Source organism: Marmota monax, unplaced genomic scaffold, assembly GCF_021218885.2.
Source record: "Marmota monax isolate L192 unplaced genomic scaffold, Marmota_monax_Labrador192_F-V1.1 WCK01_AAM20220418_F8-fsc00548, whole genome shotgun sequence".
NCBI classification, from domain to species: Eukaryota; Metazoa; Chordata; class Mammalia; order Rodentia; family Sciuridae; genus Marmota; species Marmota monax.
In genome coordinates this window covers 136,683-153,327 of record NW_026692888.1, presented here as the reverse complement: position 1 = coordinate 153,327, position 16,645 = coordinate 136,683, and the positions used below count along the sequence as shown (strand labels likewise).

General features: G+C 38.9%; 1 pseudogene; it reads left to right on the top strand.

The window, feature by feature from the left end:
* Positions 1 to 253: 253 nt before the first annotated feature.
* Positions 254 to 16,645, top strand: part of LOC124096656 (HLA class I histocompatibility antigen, A alpha chain-like) — a 47,148-nt pseudogene continuing 30,756 nt past the window's right edge.

The window sequence follows — 16,645 nt, the reverse complement described above, 5'->3', positions numbered from 1 at the left end:
TTTTTAACCAGCCTTTCTGAGTTGGCTAGGCTCTTTTCAAGATGATATATTTTGTCTTCATTATCTGACGTTCTGGCTTCTACTTGCTCCACTCTGTTAGTGATACTCTCAATTGAGTTTTTAATTTGGTTTATCATTTCCTTCATTTCTAGAATTATTGTTTGATTTTTTTTATAATCTCTATCTCCTGATAAAGATGCTTAACTTCTTCTTTTATCTGTTTATGTAATTGATTTTCAAAGTGGTCTTTCACTGTTTGGATTTGCTGTCTCGTATCCTCTTTAAGGTTCCATTCCATCTGTCTAAGGTGTTCCTTGAGTTCTTTATATGACCATTTTTCTGCTGACTCTAGGTCCTCCTGAATATTTAGGCTGTCCTTCATTGTTTGTACCCCTTTTCTTCCTTGCTTTTTTATGCTGCTCATGTTACTTCTTGTTCTGCTTGACTGCTGAGTTACTGTTTACTCTTATAAATTTATTTGATGCTTGGGAGGAAAGATATTAGAAGGGAAGGGAAGAAGTCACTAAAGAGAATGAGAGTAGGCAGGTAGGATTCAAGGAAGGGGGAATAAGAAAATTGAAAAGAAATGAAAAGACAAAAGAAACAAAAACAAAATACACACAAAAAAGTTAGAAAATAAAGAAAGAAAAGAAAAAAAATTTTTTTACAAAAATAATAATGATAATAAAAATAATGAAAATTAAAATTAAAAAAATTATAATAATAATAAAAAAAATTAAAAAAAATTAGAAACATTAAAAAAGTTAAAGAACAACAACAATACAAAATTGAAAGTGAAAGAAAAAAAAAGAAAAAGAAAAAAAATGATAATAATAATAATAATAAATGCAGTCATAGAGTTTGATTAATTTCTCTTCCAGTAGGTGGAGCTGTGCCCACTGGGTCAAGCTTCTCCTCTCACTAAGTGGGAACCAATCACTGTGCAGCAGCTCTTCCTCACAGACTGGGCGGGTCTCCAATCCTGAGTGCCTAGGGCCTTCTCTTGTGTTTCCTCAAGCCAGGCCACGCTCACCTGTGACGCTCACCACAATACTGGCTACACGCCATATCTGCTGCTCCTGGGAGCCCTGTTGCGCTGGTTTCAATGCAGTTATCTCCTCCGCCCGTGACGTCAGTTCTCTGCCAAGGTGGTATCACATGTAAATGGTGACCGTTCGTTCCCTTTGCCGGGTGACCAGTGCAACGGGTGGGTCCTGACTGTCTCTCCCAATCCCCGTTTCAATCCTGTGGCCACTGCCTATGAAGGCTCTGTTGGCTTTTACCTCTGTAAGTTCATAAGGGCCAACCAGTTATTTCAGCGGGATTGTTAGTGCTGAGTCACGAGAAGCAGGCGAACCGGAGCTTGGATGCAGCCGATCCGGGCTCGGTGTGTGTGTTCTGAGGGGCCCAGACTGTACACCCCAGATCCACGTCAGCTCAGCATTGCCTAGTGATCCTGGGCAAACAGAATTTATACAGTTTATAGCTCCCTATGCCCGCGCAGTTGAAGAGGTCAGAGACTTGATCTCTCCCCGCCCGCTGCCATGTTAGATCTCCTCAATGATATTCATGTTGCCCTTACAGCTTCCTGGCATAAGCAAGTTCTTGGGATTATACAAACTGCTGCTTCTGTTTCCAGTCCAGATTTCTAGAAATTAAACCCTGCCGCCGTCGCCTCTTCCCTGGGGCCACGCTCAGGGGTGCCGTGCTCGTCCGCGACCGTAGCTGCGCCAAAGAACCGGTGCCCAGCCCCCAGGGCCCAAGCGGCTGCCGCCGTGGCTCTCCGGCTCCCTCCTCTGAAGCACGGGTCCCCTCGCAGGGGCATGCAGAACGACCCCAGAGCAGGCTCTGCCCGAGGGTGCAGCGGCGAACAGGCGACCCAGGCGCTCAAGGCTGCGGTCCAGCCTTTGGAGGACAGGGCTCGGCATGCAGCCCAGCTCCAACCTCTAGGTGCGGCTGCCAGACAATGTAGCCATAGCCATCAAGACAGCCAGCAGAAAGCAAATGGCGGCTCCCGCGGAGTGGATTTTCGGCACAGAAACCGCAGCCCAGCCAACGATCCCAATCCACAAACTCTCCCTGTATAAAAAATATTCAAAAAAAAAAAAAAAAAAGGCAGGGAGCACTGAGCTTTCTTTGCCTCGGGTACTTACAATCATCTGCTGATTACACATTCACCTTTTCTGCCCGGAGTGAAGCGAAAGAGGAAGCAGATGGGAGCAAAGCGCCTGCGGCTTTGGGCGGCAAAGCGTCCGGGAGCCAAGCGTCTCTTTTTCGATCTCTTTGTTCTTCCTGCTGCTTGGCAAAGTGGTCCGCTACAGATTAACGGTGAAAGGGGTTCTTATGCGCTGTGCAAAATCTCGATTAAAGCCACTGCTCTGAGCACCACGCTCAGCACTTCAGCAACCCCCGTGCACAGCGGCCATCTTCGGTAAAATTCCTGTGTCATTTTTAAAATACTTTTCTTTGCTTGGATTTTTTTGGGGGAGGTTAAACTTTAATGATTTTTTTAGTGACCATGACATAACCGTATAAAGGGCTAGAAAGGAGGCTGATATGTACTGGCATGAGTTATAGATTAAGAAGGTATTGTCGAAATGGAACAGAAAAGCAGAGAGAGTTAAAGAATGATGTAATTTAATCTGTTTTGCCCTCCTTCTACTGTTTTGATGGTTAGATGTGACAGGACTTGGAGTATGGGCTGACCAGCTGAGACTAACTTATTTCTAAGTCCCCAGATTTTCCATCACACATTATCCCAGTTTTCTGAGACAAAAAAAACCACCACCACCACCAACAAGATGTTACAATTATAATAATGCCAAACTTTGGCACTTACAGAGCTCTTTATTACTTAGAATACACATTTGATTATTTATTTATTTATTTTTTATTTTCCCCATTTTATTTATTTTTTATTTATTTATTTTTTAATTTTTTATTGTTGGTTGTTCAAAACATTACATAGTTCTTGATATATCATATTTCACACTTTGATTCAAGTGGGTTATGAGCTCCCATTTTTACCCCATATACAGATTGCAGAATCACATCAATTACACATCCATTGATTTACATATTGCCATACTAGTGTCTGTTGTGTTCTGCTGCCTTTCCTATCCTCTACTATCCCCCTCCCCTCCCCTCCCCTCTTCTCTCTCTGCCCCCTCTACTGTCATTCATTTGTCCCCCTTGTATTATTTTTCCCTTTCCCCTCACTTCCTCTTGTATGTACTTTTGTATAACCCTGAGGGTCTCCTTCCATTTCCATGCAATTTCCCTTCTCTCTCCCTTTCCCTCCCACCTCTCATCCCTGTTTAATGTTAATCTTCTTCTCATGCTCTTCGACCCTACTCTGTTCTTAGTTACTTTCCTTATATCAAAGAAGACATTTGGCATTTGTTTTTTAGGGATTGGCTAGCTTCACTTAGTATAATCTGCTCTAATGCCATCCATTTCCCTGCAAATTCTATGATTTTGTCATTTTTTAATGCAGAGTAATACTCCATTGTGTATAAATGCCACATTTTTTTTTATCCATTCGTCTATTGAAGGGCATCTAGGTTGGTTCCACAGTCTTGCTATTGTGAATTGTGCTGCTATGAACATCGATGTAGCAGTGTCCCTGTAGCATGCTCTTTTTAGGTCTTTAGGGAATAGACCTAGAAGGGGAATAGCTGGGTCCACTTTTTCTCCTCCCAACCTGGGCCAGGTCATTCTGCCTGGACACTCCTGACTGGGCCACAGTTCTCACTCCCATGTCGTCTTCTCCTAAAGAAGCCAATCTTTGTCACTGCGGTTTGAATTTTAAAGTCCACAGCGACCTCCCCCCTCTCCCCCACTCCAACTCACAGAATCTCCACATTGCTGCAGGATGAGGGTGCTGGCGCCCCAAATGCTGCTCCTCCTGCTCTTGGGGGCCTTGGCCCTGAGGGACACTTGGGCCAGTGAGCACAGGATTGAGAGGGAAATAGCCTCCATGTGGGAGGAGCGAGGGGACCATCCAGTGAGCACTAAGGACCTGGGGAAGGTGCGTCCCGCCGCCCCCAGCCCAGACCCTCCCCAGCATGGCGCGGTCCTTCCCTTCCCTCCCCTCCCGCCCCTACGTCCTGCCCTTCTGCTCCCACAGCCCCCTTAGCGTCTCTGGACCCCGCTCCTCTCCTCCTGGGTAGTCAACCTGGGACCTGGTTGGGTGGTCTCAGCGGCTCCCTTCCCCAGGCTCCCACTCCCTGAGGTATTTCGACACCTCCGTGTCCCGGCTGGGCGGGGAGCCCCGCTTCATCTCCGTGGGCTACATGGTCGACATGCAGTTCGTGGGCTTCGACAGCGATGCTGAGAGTCTGAGGATGGAGCCGCGGGCGCCATGGATGGAGAAGATGGGGCCAGAGTATTGGGAACGGGAGACACAGACCTCCAAGTGCAACTTACAGAGTCACCAAGTGAGCCTCAACACCCTGCGTGGCTACTACAACCAGAGCGCAGGCGGTGAGTGACCCCGTCCCCTGTAGGAGGTCGCGACCCCTCATGTCCCTCACAGACGATCCCGAGTCCTCAGGATTTCCAGGCCGAGTCACTCCAAGGCTGAGGGACTTGCGGGGACCCTCTACCCAAAAAGCACCCTTGGGCACTGTGACCGGTTTCGTTTTCAGTTTAGGAAAAAACCCGCAGGGTGGGCGGGGATGGGCCATGGCTGACAGGGCCGGGGACAGGCTCTCACACCTTCCAGAGGATGTATGGCTGCGACGTGGGGACGGATGGGCGCCTCCTCCGCGGGTACCTTCAGGACGCCTATGATGGCGCGGATTACATCGCCCTGAATGAAGACCTGCGCACCTGGACCACCGCAGATGTGGTGGCTGAGATCACCAAGAGGAAGTGGGAGGCAGCTGGTGACGCAGAGAGCTTCAGGGCCTACCTGGAAGGAGATTGCTGGAAGTATCTTGCAGGCTACCTGGAGAAAGGGAAGGAGTCGCTGCTGCGCACAGGTATGAGCAGCTGCTGAACACCTGCCCCATCTCCTGTAGATCTCTCTAGCAGTTCCCAGGAGGAGGGGAGGAGAATGGTGCCCACTGTAGAGCATCTCCCTGCTCATAGTCCAGAGGGGAGGGTGTGAGCGTGGATTCCCAAGTTCTGTACTAGAGAGGAACTGAAGGCTGCTTTCTCTAAGGACAAGTAAGGGATCTGGTCGCTCTCTCCCTGGCTGGTGGGAAAGGCAATAAATACCTGACCACAGGTTCCCATCAGCAGTCTTGGCATCAAGGATAGACTGTCAGGTTCATTCCAGCCTAACATCCTTGGAGGTCTGACTCCAGCTTTTCCACATGTCCCAACCTCTATCAAGACCAGAATCTGAAGTCTCTGTCAGGGACCTGAAGACTCTTCCACTGGGTATTCTCAATCTGATTCTAGAACTTTCCAAGGAATAGATTGTGCCAAAGCCTGCATCCTGGCTTGTGTCTAGATTTTGTGCTCTCTTGCCCACCTGAATCATGTTGTCTATCACTCAGGATGGTCATGTGATAGTCATGTGAGCACTGCTTCAGTGGCCCAAGAGGAAATGCCAAAATGTCGGAATTTCCCTGTTCTTTCCCTCAGACCCCCGAAGACACATGTGACTCACCACCCTATCCCTGAAGGAGATGTCACTCTGAGATGCTGGGCCCTGGGCTTCTACCCTAAGGAGATCACCCTGACTTAGCATTGGGATGGAGAAGACCAGACCCAAGACGTGGAACTTGTGGAGACCAGGCCTGCAGGGGATGGAAACTTCCAGAAATGGGCCACTATAGTGGTGCTACATAGCTTTGGACAACTGATGTACATAATTTTAGACCAGTGATCTTATCTGTAAAACAGAAATGGTAAGTCTTACTTTATAATTAGTTGATATGTAACCTAAATCATATGTAAAAATACGGTGTTCATTTAGTTGGCATAAGCTCTTCATAAATCTCCCTCTGTCATTTTGGTGTCTGTAGAATTTGTAATGATAGACCTACTTTCATTTTATCACTGGTAATTTGTCTTTCTCTCTTCTTTCCTGCAAGTTTATACATTTTTATTAATCATTATACAGTATCATCTTTAGTGTTTGATAATGCTGTTTGCCAGTTTTCTTTTTCATTGGTATCTGCTTTTAGTTTATTTATTTATTTTCTTATACTTCTTTAGGTCTATGACTTTTTTCTACCTTCTCAAGGTTGAAACTCATATCACTAAACATTTCTTAAGTCCCAGTGTACATATTTTAAAGGGATTAATTTCCCTTCTAGCTCTAACTTTAACTGAATTTTGATATAGTGTTGGTCCAACTGATGTGTTCACTTTGCTAACAATGTTCTAACTGTCCTTTTCTGATTTATGTTCCAAGGTAGACAAGAAACTCATATGTAACCCACTGTTACAATATAACCAAAAGGCAGAAAGTACTATGTATTTTGAATCAATGTATAAGTAGGGAAATAAATACCCAAATCTATCAAAGTCACATTGGATACTGGTTTAATGACTAATCTAATGGAGACTGACTGGAGAAGAAGGTAGTGCATGAAGGGCTTCAGAAGAATAGGCAGAAAATCAACCTTGTGAAAATACCCTTCTATTCTGAGTAACGGCATTTTGAAAACTAGCCTTGGACCTAGAATACAGGATGCTGCATTCCACACTTGCTGTGATATTTAATGAAAGGGGCTTGAAGGTGGAGAGAATCAGAGGTGATAGACTTGGGAAGGTGTTGATCTTGGGAGTAGAGAGGGGACTTCAATAATTTGGGCTCCTGTAAGAGACATAACAGTAAAAATAAAAAGGAAGTAAGTGGAGGGATTGAAGTATTTTTAGAAAAAAAAGGAATCACAAAATCAGACCAATTAACTTCTGATACATTATTGAAACTGCACTGCCCTGTACTAGCACTAGAGGGTCATCTTGAACTAAGAAACTCAGCAATCCACAAAAATCCTTCCCTTAATATACAAATCACTGTGCATAGCACAGGAAAATAGACTTCACAGAATAAACCAAAAACTATTTTAATAGATGTGATCTATTAAAGCCTCTGCAAGCTAGCATATAGTGTCTCCAATACAAGAATGAAGGGAAGAACAAGAATGACTTTAACACCAGTAATGAAGCCCAAGGGAAGTGTAACACCGGGCCCCAGATGGAATCAAGCATTCATGAACTGAAGGAAAATTCAAATTAGAAATGAAATGAACAGAATACGGAAAGACGTGAGTTAACTCAGGAAAGAAAAAAAAATACAAAAATCCATTGAAAATGAAGACTAAATGACAAATTAATAAGATTTTGAAGTTAAAACATAACAAAGGGCATTGTAAAATGGCATAAAAACAGTATAGAAATAGATAATGAAATAAATAGGTAAATGAGTATCAGTGATTGCCTCAGTTTCCTAATGTTGCAAAACAAATTACCATGAACAGCAGTTATAAATAACACAAATATATTTCCTCATAATTCTTGTAGGCCATAAGTCCAGTTGGAACTTCCCTGGGTCCTCTACTTCTGGTCTCACAGCCTACAATCAAGCTAGGCCAGGCTGCATTGCTAACTGGAGGTTTGATTAGTGAAGAATCCACTTCCAAGCTCAAGTAGGCAAGATCCACCTACTTAGGGGTGAAGCACTGAGGGTCCTGTTTCATGCAGACTGCTGACCAGGGTCTACACTCAGCTGCTACAGGCCACATGGACTTTCACAGGTGCTAACACAACATAAAATTTATTTCAAAGACAGCAAGAGAAAATCTCTTAAGCATGCTAATATAAAGTCTCACATAACAAAACACAACCATGGAGCAATATTCTATCACTTTTGCCCTATAACTTCTAGCTAAAGGAAGGACATCCTATTACATTTGTTATGTAGCATAGCCTCATCACCTTTGCCACATCATTCTGGTTAAATTCAAGTCACAGTTTCTGTTTGCACTAGAGGGGAGGAGGTTACACAAGGGTGTTACTCATTAGGGGTCACTTTGGCATGCATCTACCTTCTAGCCCTCATGGCTTATATGTCTCTCATGTGTAAAATACATTCATTTTATGCCGAAGTCCAAAAGTCTCATTCTATGGTAACAACAGCCCACAGTCCAAAATTTCACGTAAATCAGGTCCAACTTAAGATGAGGCTCCTGGGAAAAATTCAGTACAACTCCTGGGATAGGATTCTTCTCCATCTGTGGAATTGTGACTAGGGACAAATTATCTACCTCTAACATACCCAGTTTATACTTGTGGGGCAGGCATAGGGTAAGAGCTACAGGCATTCTTGTTCAAAAAGGGAGAAAGTAGAAGGTTAAAAGGGAGTCACTGGCCCATGCCAGTTCTGAATTCCAGATGGGAAAACTCTAACAAGACCCCTTTGGCTAGGTTCTAAGGCCTGGGATTAATCCACACCCCCACTTTCACAGATGTGGAAGGGAAGGACCAGCTTCCTTCCTGCAGGGTGACAATGCCACTTACTCTCAGGTTTCAGTGGCTCTTGGCTGTATTCTCTGGATTTTGGGTCTGCCCTGAATCATCCTTCTCTTTTCATGGAAGGTGCATGTGTTTGCAACTGAATAGTTTTATCAGTTCACTTCCTGCTAGTGGAATTTTGTGAGTCCACAAGCCTGCTTCACTGTGCTTTCTCCCATTCATTGTAGGCAAACACATTTCTTAAACCTTTGTGTGTTTTCAGTGTATTTCAGGGGGATTCACTCAAGTAGAGTGAAAAGCAACATCCATCAGTCTTTTTGAAACAGTCTCTTCTCTGTGTGCTCTCTGCTGAGGTGGTTGAGGGACAACAGCGGAGAGGACAGGTGAGAGGATCCTTTGTGTGACTGAATTCTCTAACCATTTGATCTTCCTGTGGTGCATCTGCCACAGTTGTGCAGTGATTGGTACAGAGGACAGGCAAAGAGGTGAAAAATACACATAGTGAAATCCATAAAGAAGAGAGGAAAGAATAAGACAGTGCTAAGGTTATTTCATTTCTAAATTGCTTTCATTCTTGAGTATAAGAAGAGGGCACTCTTTAAGGCAGATGCAGAAGTACTAAACAGCTATCAATTTAGAATATTTGGGTAATGGTGTCACAGTCATGAAAAACCAGAGGATGGGAGAGAAAGATGAAATAAAAACTAGACTCCTGTTCCATCTATACTGAAACACATACAATTAAGAAAATATATTGCTGTGTAACAGGTATTCTAGAAAAAGACACTAGGAATAAAATAGAAAAAATAATAGAAAACTTTTCCTGAGTAAAGTCTTTGGATGGAAAAGATTAATTCATAATTTACAGGAATTAAACAGTAATAGTGAAAAGCTGCATATTCATAGGTAGTGATGAATTCTTTTAACTACAAGATCAGAAACAAATGAAAAAGGAAAAAATATTTAAAATGTTTTATAACTTTCAGAAAGGAAATAGGCCAATAATTATATGTAAAAGGATAAGAACCAGACAGAAAATATTTCTTTTCTGAAAGAAGAAAAACGGAGCAACAGCCATGGGAAATAGTGGGGAAAAGTATTGCTAAGGAGAGCGTTATTTCAAAACTTTCCTTGCGTGGCAGATTCAAAATTCTCATCACACTCTCAGAGATTTAAATTATAGTAAACATTTTTTGAGTTATGTTTGGTCTTTCTTTTGAAAAGTTGTGCTAAAATACATTGATTTGCTGGGAGAAGTTCAAGGTGCCTAGAATATTGGCAATCTGAAGGGTATTAATTAGGTCATGCGCACCAGCAGGGGGAGACTCTGCACTTTAGGAGTTCCAGGCGCACTGCTGCTCTCCCTTCCCCTCCCAGGTCTCCCTGGGAAAGGCCAGCAGATCTACCCAGAGCCTGGCAACCAGGTCAGCTGATTTCACTGACTATTCCAGCATATTTTTAGTAAATGACGCTACCTGACCTGTGGGTTTGAATGTTTGAGAAGGACTTCAACTCTGCTTTTGCTTGCAGACTCAGAAGCTAGGAGATTGCTTATATAAAATTACATGCTTAGAAAAGAAACTTTACTGCCTTCCCTATAGTGCAAACCCAAACCCTTTTTCGTACTGTTTTCATAATTCTCTGCCACTGTCAAATGAATTCTTGATACTTCAACAAGTCATATTTTATTTTATAATATATATTTAAAAATTATGAGAAGAATTCATATAGTTTAAATATTAAAGAATAGAGAAGTGTTTTAGTAAAAACAGAAGACCTTCATACATACATAATCATAAAAATATTCATAGATTCTTATTTTCTTGGGTAATTTAAACATGAATGGAATCTTAGTTATGTTAAATGATTCTTTGGGGTTTATCTAAAGATCAATGAATTTGCAAGGATTGAAATTATACAAAGTTTGCCTACTGACCAAAGTGAAATAATATTAGAAATAATTGCAAAAATATATTATTAAATATTTGAAAACTAAAACCCACAGTGCTTTTGAATAAAACATGGGTCAGGGGAGAAAATCAGAAGGGGATTTAAAAAATTATCTTGAGATGAATGGAATAAAACACAATATATCACAATTCATACATCTAAAGCAGTGTTTCAATAAATAATCACAAAATTAAATACACCATCAATGAAGAGAGATTTCAAACCAATGAACTAAGAAACTACCCTAAGAAATTAGAAAACCTTGTATTACTTCCCTTTCCATTGCATTATAAATCCTAAAAAAGCCTCTTTTTTAAGGACAAAATAAGAAATTATAAACTTAATATCAACATAAGCCCAAATTAAGCAGAAGAAAGGAAATAATAGCGTGCACATCATTGGCATGGAAATCAGAGAAATGAGAGAAAACTAAGTGAAATAAAAATTGATTTTTTTGGAGGTCACTAAAATCGATAAGCTTACAGTGAGACTAACCAGGAAAGAAAAACACAATTTACCAATATGAAGAATGAGAGAAGAGACACCATTGCAGATTGTGCAGAGATTAAAAAACTTATGAAAAACTTTATGCCTATGAATTGGACCACTTAGATGAAATAGGAAAACCCCTTGAAAAATACAACAACTAAATGTCATTCAAGAAAATGCAGTAACTTACCCCACACAGTAGTGAATGCCTGTAATCCTGGCAGCTGAGGCAGGAGGATCTGAATTCAAACCCAGCGTCAGCATCTTAGCAAGGCCCTAAACAACTCAGTGAGACTCTGTCTCAAAGTAAAAAATAAAAAAGATCTGGGGAGTGACTCAGTGGTTAAGTGCCCCTGGGTTCAATCCCACAGTACCCCACCCCCCAAAAAAGGAATAGCCTAAAACAGCCTTGTACCTAATAAATAAATTGAAATTTTAGCTAAAATCCTTTCTTCAAGGATGCTTCAGGTCTTCCCAGGTGATTTAATTGATAAAGTCTTCAAAGCACTTAAAGAAGCCATAACATCATTATATAAATTGTTCCAGAAAATGAAAGAGGAGAGAATACATCTCAACTCTTGTCATCATTAATCTTCTACCCCAATTAAATATACAACAAGAAAACCCTCATGAGCTAATATCCTCATAAACATAGATGAAAAGTTCTCAATGCAATTTTAGTAGATCAAACTCAACAACATATATGAAGAATAATGAAGCACAACTAATCAAGGAATGCAAGGCTGTTTTAGCATGAAAAACTTTATCAAAGTGGTTTATAATGTTATTGGAAAAAATGAATGAAACAATCATTAACTCAATTTTTGCAAAAAAGAAAATTTGACAAAGTCAACGTCAATGGAAATACTTACTTAGAAAGTTAGAAATATAAATGTTATCAATCTGAAAAAGGGCTACAAACATCAAACTCAATAGTGAAAGAATAAAGCTTTTGCTCTAATATAGAAACTCAGCAAAGAATGTCTGCTGTTCCTACTCCTAGTCAATTGTGAAAAAAGCAAGAGAAGAAATAAGAGATGTGCCAATTGGAAAGGGAAAAGTATGTTTTTTTCCATAGGTAACATGATTGACTATAGAACAGGGACTGGCAATTTTTTTCTGTAAATAACAGATATTTTCAGCTTTGTAGTTTAAGACATAAAATCAAGGATACTATATAGATACTTGTACAATCATCTCAAATGTAACCATTGACAAATGTATAAACCTTTCTTAGCTCATAGATTGTACAAAAACAGGTGGTTTGCTGGATTTGGCCTGCTGACTGTAATTTGTCAGCCCCTACAACAGAGTATCTAATGGAGTCCACAAAAAACAAACAAACAGGATAAAGAAAAAGTGAAACTAGCAATGTTTCAGGTATAAACTCAATAAAAATTAACCTTTTTAACTTATATTTATGTAATAGTAATGAACTAAAAAAAATTGAAATTTTTAATTTTAACTTGTAGTATCATCAAAAATAAAAAACATTCAGAGATGAACCTGACAATTTTTATATTGAAAAGTATAAAACATGGTTGAGAGAAATTAAGATAATAAATGGAGAGATGTACCATGTTCATGTAGTGGAAGAATCAATATTGTTAACATAATTCTTCCGTAACTTTTGTATAAAATCAACACAACTGCAATCCAAATACATATAGGATTTATTGAAGACAAATGATAAGCTTATTTTTAAGATTGAATGGATATTCAAAGGTGATAGAATAGGAAAAATACTTTTGTAAAAAGAATAAAGGTGGAAGTGTATGATATCTGATTTTATGAATTTTTATGTTGTCAACATCAAGATGGTATGGTGTTAGAGGACTACTTACATATATTTCAGCAATATATGCATGTCAACAAGTTTTGACACACCCAAGCAATTTAATGGGGGAAATACTAATCTTCTTTAACAAATAGTGCCAGAACAATTGAATATATGTATATGAAAATTGCAACTAGACTTTCACACAACCAAAAATTAACTTGAAATATATAATATTCCTAAAGAACAGTGAAAAATTTGAAAATTCAATAAGAAAATTGGAGAAAATCTAAGTACTTTCAGCTTGGGCAAAGACTTCTTAACTAACAAACAGAAATAAGAAACTGTAAAAAATCAACCAGTTTAACTATATCAAAATAAAGACTTTTGTTTTTGAAAAAATATATTACAAAATTAAAAAGGCAATCACAAAATGGGAGAAATATTTACCAATGTCTGACAAAGATCTTTTATATTATATATATAAAGAACATGTATGTTCTTAGCAAAAATAGAAAACAACCTGATTATAAGTGGTCAAAGATTTTGAACAGACACTTCATCAAGGAAGATATAAAGATGGTAATTAAGCACATTAGAATATACAATAGCAGCAGACATTATGAAAATGGAAACTAAAACCACAGCAAAATGCTACTATATTGACATTGAAATGGATACATTAAAGACCACTATACCAAGTGTGGACAAGGTTGTGAAATAACTGGAACTCAATTATACTGCTGTTAGAAATGCATCATGGGTACCATTACTTTGGAAAATAGTTGGGCAATATTTTAAAAAGTAAAATAAAACATCATGATTCAATCATTTCCCTACTAATTATTTACCCAAGAGAAAGGGAAATAATTTACATAGGAAGACTTGTATGGGCTATTAAGAATTTACTTGTAATAGCCCAAATCCCAGAAACAACTCCAATGTCCATTAACAGGTGAGTAGATAAGGAACTTGTGGTATATTTATACAATGAAATACTGCTAGACAATAGAAAGGAAGACATCATTGACATATACAACAATATGCTTAGGCCTCAAAATAATTAAGCTGAATGAAAGAAGACAGAGAATGAGTTCATATTGTATGATTCAATTTGATACAATTTTAGAAAATACAGACTAATTTATAGTGACAGAAATCAGATTAGTAACTGCTTGTGGGCTGGGGGTGGGGCTGGTTTACAAATGATCTTAGGGAAGTTTTAGAAATGATAGAGATTTTTTTTAAGAGCAAATATATTCATGTTTTTTTTAAAAAAAATTAAATTGATTTTTTAAAAAATGATAGCAGAATGCATTACAATTCTTATTACACATATAGAGCACATTTTTTTCATATCTCTGGCTGTATATAAAGTTATATTCACACCACTTCATGTCTTCTTAAATGTCCTTTGGATAATGATGTCCATCACATTCCACCATCCTTGCTAACCCCCTGCCCCCTCCCTTCCCCTCCCACCCCTCTGCCCTATCTAGTGTTCATCTATTCCTCCATGCTCCCCCTCCCTGCCTCACTATGAATCATTTCCCTTATATCAGAGAAAACATTCAGCATTGAGAGAAAATTGCAAGAGAGAAAATCCAAGAGTGCTAAAAGTTAGCATTTCCCTGTAACAGTCATTGCAAAATTCTTAGTATTATGTATATATTTATTCAGCAATGGAAGGAAACATATATGAAGTGGGTAGTGAGATGTATTATCTGTCACTGGTAAATTTCTATGGCAATTAATAAACCAATTCTCATGCCCAAGTTACCATTACATATTGCTCTTGAGTCAGGAATACTTATAAACCATCTTGGCTCAAAATATCAGCCATCACTTGTTTTCCCTTTAAATTTTTAAAATTTTTTATTTGTTCTTTTTAGTTACACAAGACAGTATAATCTATTTTGGCATATTTATATGTTTTGCAAATTGTGTAATGCAAAGTAAATCATGCCAAATTTTTCTGATTTGCCACTGGGTGCAGTGAGAGACAGTAAAGGCCTGGCTAACTTAGCTCAGGTCCTGAAGAATTCATGTTCCAAAAATTGTATTGTGCCCTTATTCAAGGCCCAGTATATGCATGGGTCTTAAGACTCAAGGGACTGGCTTCTAGCAGGGGGCTCTTTTGTTGCCACTAGATCAACAGGCAGGCAGCATTGTTCTAATCTCTGCTCAAGTGTGACCTCTACATATCCAGTCCCCTGGTTAATGCAATCTCACTGTTCAAGCTCTACTCCTCTAAGGTATGGAGACAGCAGCTCTGTGTGGCTGGCCCAGAGCTATCCACCACTCTCACTGTCATACCAAACAACTTCAGGTTGTGCTTATTGCCATGGACTTCCCATCTGTTTTCTTTTTTTTGGGAAACCTTCTACAATGTAATTAGTGTATGTTAGATTCATATGCCCAAAAAGTGTCCTGTACAACAGGGTCTTGTTGAAAGTTCTGTTATAGTGACCATACTTTTGAACTATACTTTTCTGATGCTGTTACTTGTGAATAGTTTTGTTCTGATCTTCTTCATATGTTGGAGGATTGGCCAAAGAATGAATTGAGAACCTTGAGAACCTCAGAAAAACAACAATGTTTGTAGAAACAAGAAGCTGTCTGAGCATAGGAAGTGGTTATTTGGTTAGGGTTGTGGTTAAAGAGGAATAATGATGATGTAACTCTTTCCATAAATCACATTTCCAGGAAACTATGACACATAATTCAATACTTTTCTTTCCAGCTAATAAGGCAAAGGAGAGAGGGCAGCATCAGTTGTCTCTGGCAGAATACACTACCAAGAAGGCATAATCAGAGTTTCAAGAGGAGAAATTCCATTAAGATAAAGAATAATAGAAGATTTAGAAGATTTTTGTTAATCTCTGATTTTGTTTTTGAGGTTATTATAAATAAAATTATTGTAATCCATTTCTTTATTTAATGTTCCTTCTTACTACAGTGTAGAAATAGAACTGATATATATATATATATATATATATATATATATATATATATATATATATATACACACACACACACACACACACACACACACACACACATACAGATTTTGATCATACAAACTTTAAATGTGTTTATTCTAACAATTCTTTTATGGATTCCTTGATCTGACATTTTCTGCAAATACTGTCAAGTCACCTGTGAATAAAGACAGTGATCCCAAATGTGAAAAAAAGAATAATAGAAAATAACAAAGAAAAATTTTCATAAGAAATGCATATAATTAAGAGAAAGTAAAAGTGATATTTTACAGAAAAGAAAACAACAAATTATACGAATTAATGAAAAGAGATCATAAACTTCAATGGAGATACAATCTATAGATTTACAATAATTTTTGCTGAAACTCTTCATAAAATTTAAAAATTAATCAATATTGTGAAATCCTATGGTAAATACATTACATTGTAGTAAATCTTTTCCTGTGCTGTTAATTTTCAAAAGGGCTTTGCCGTTCCATCTAAGGAAGGCTGCCTTCTCCAATCTCTGTGAAAATAATAAAAAAAAATTGTTTGGCTTTGTTTTGCTTTATGTATATATTTAAAGCTGCTTTCAATTTCTGATTGTCCGTTTTATCTAGGTTTTGTTTTGTTTTCTTTTCTTTATCCTTCTTACTCCCTTAAAATGTTTTGTGTTTTTTGATATTATTTTACAATTTTTGAAATTTTAATTTGTTATATATGACAGCAGAATGCATTACAATTCATATTACTCATATAGAGCACGTTTTCATATCTCTGATTGTACACAAAGTAGAGTCACACCATTCATGTCTTCATACATGTAATGTATGAAGTAATGATGTCCATCTCATTCCACCATCTTTCCTACCTCCCAATGCCTTCTCCTTTCCTCTCCCTCCCTTTTCCCGATTTAGAGTTCATCTAATCTTTCATGCCCCCCACCAACTCCGTTATAAATCCTCATCCTTAAGTCAGGGAAAACATTCAGCATTTGTTTTTTTTGGGGGGG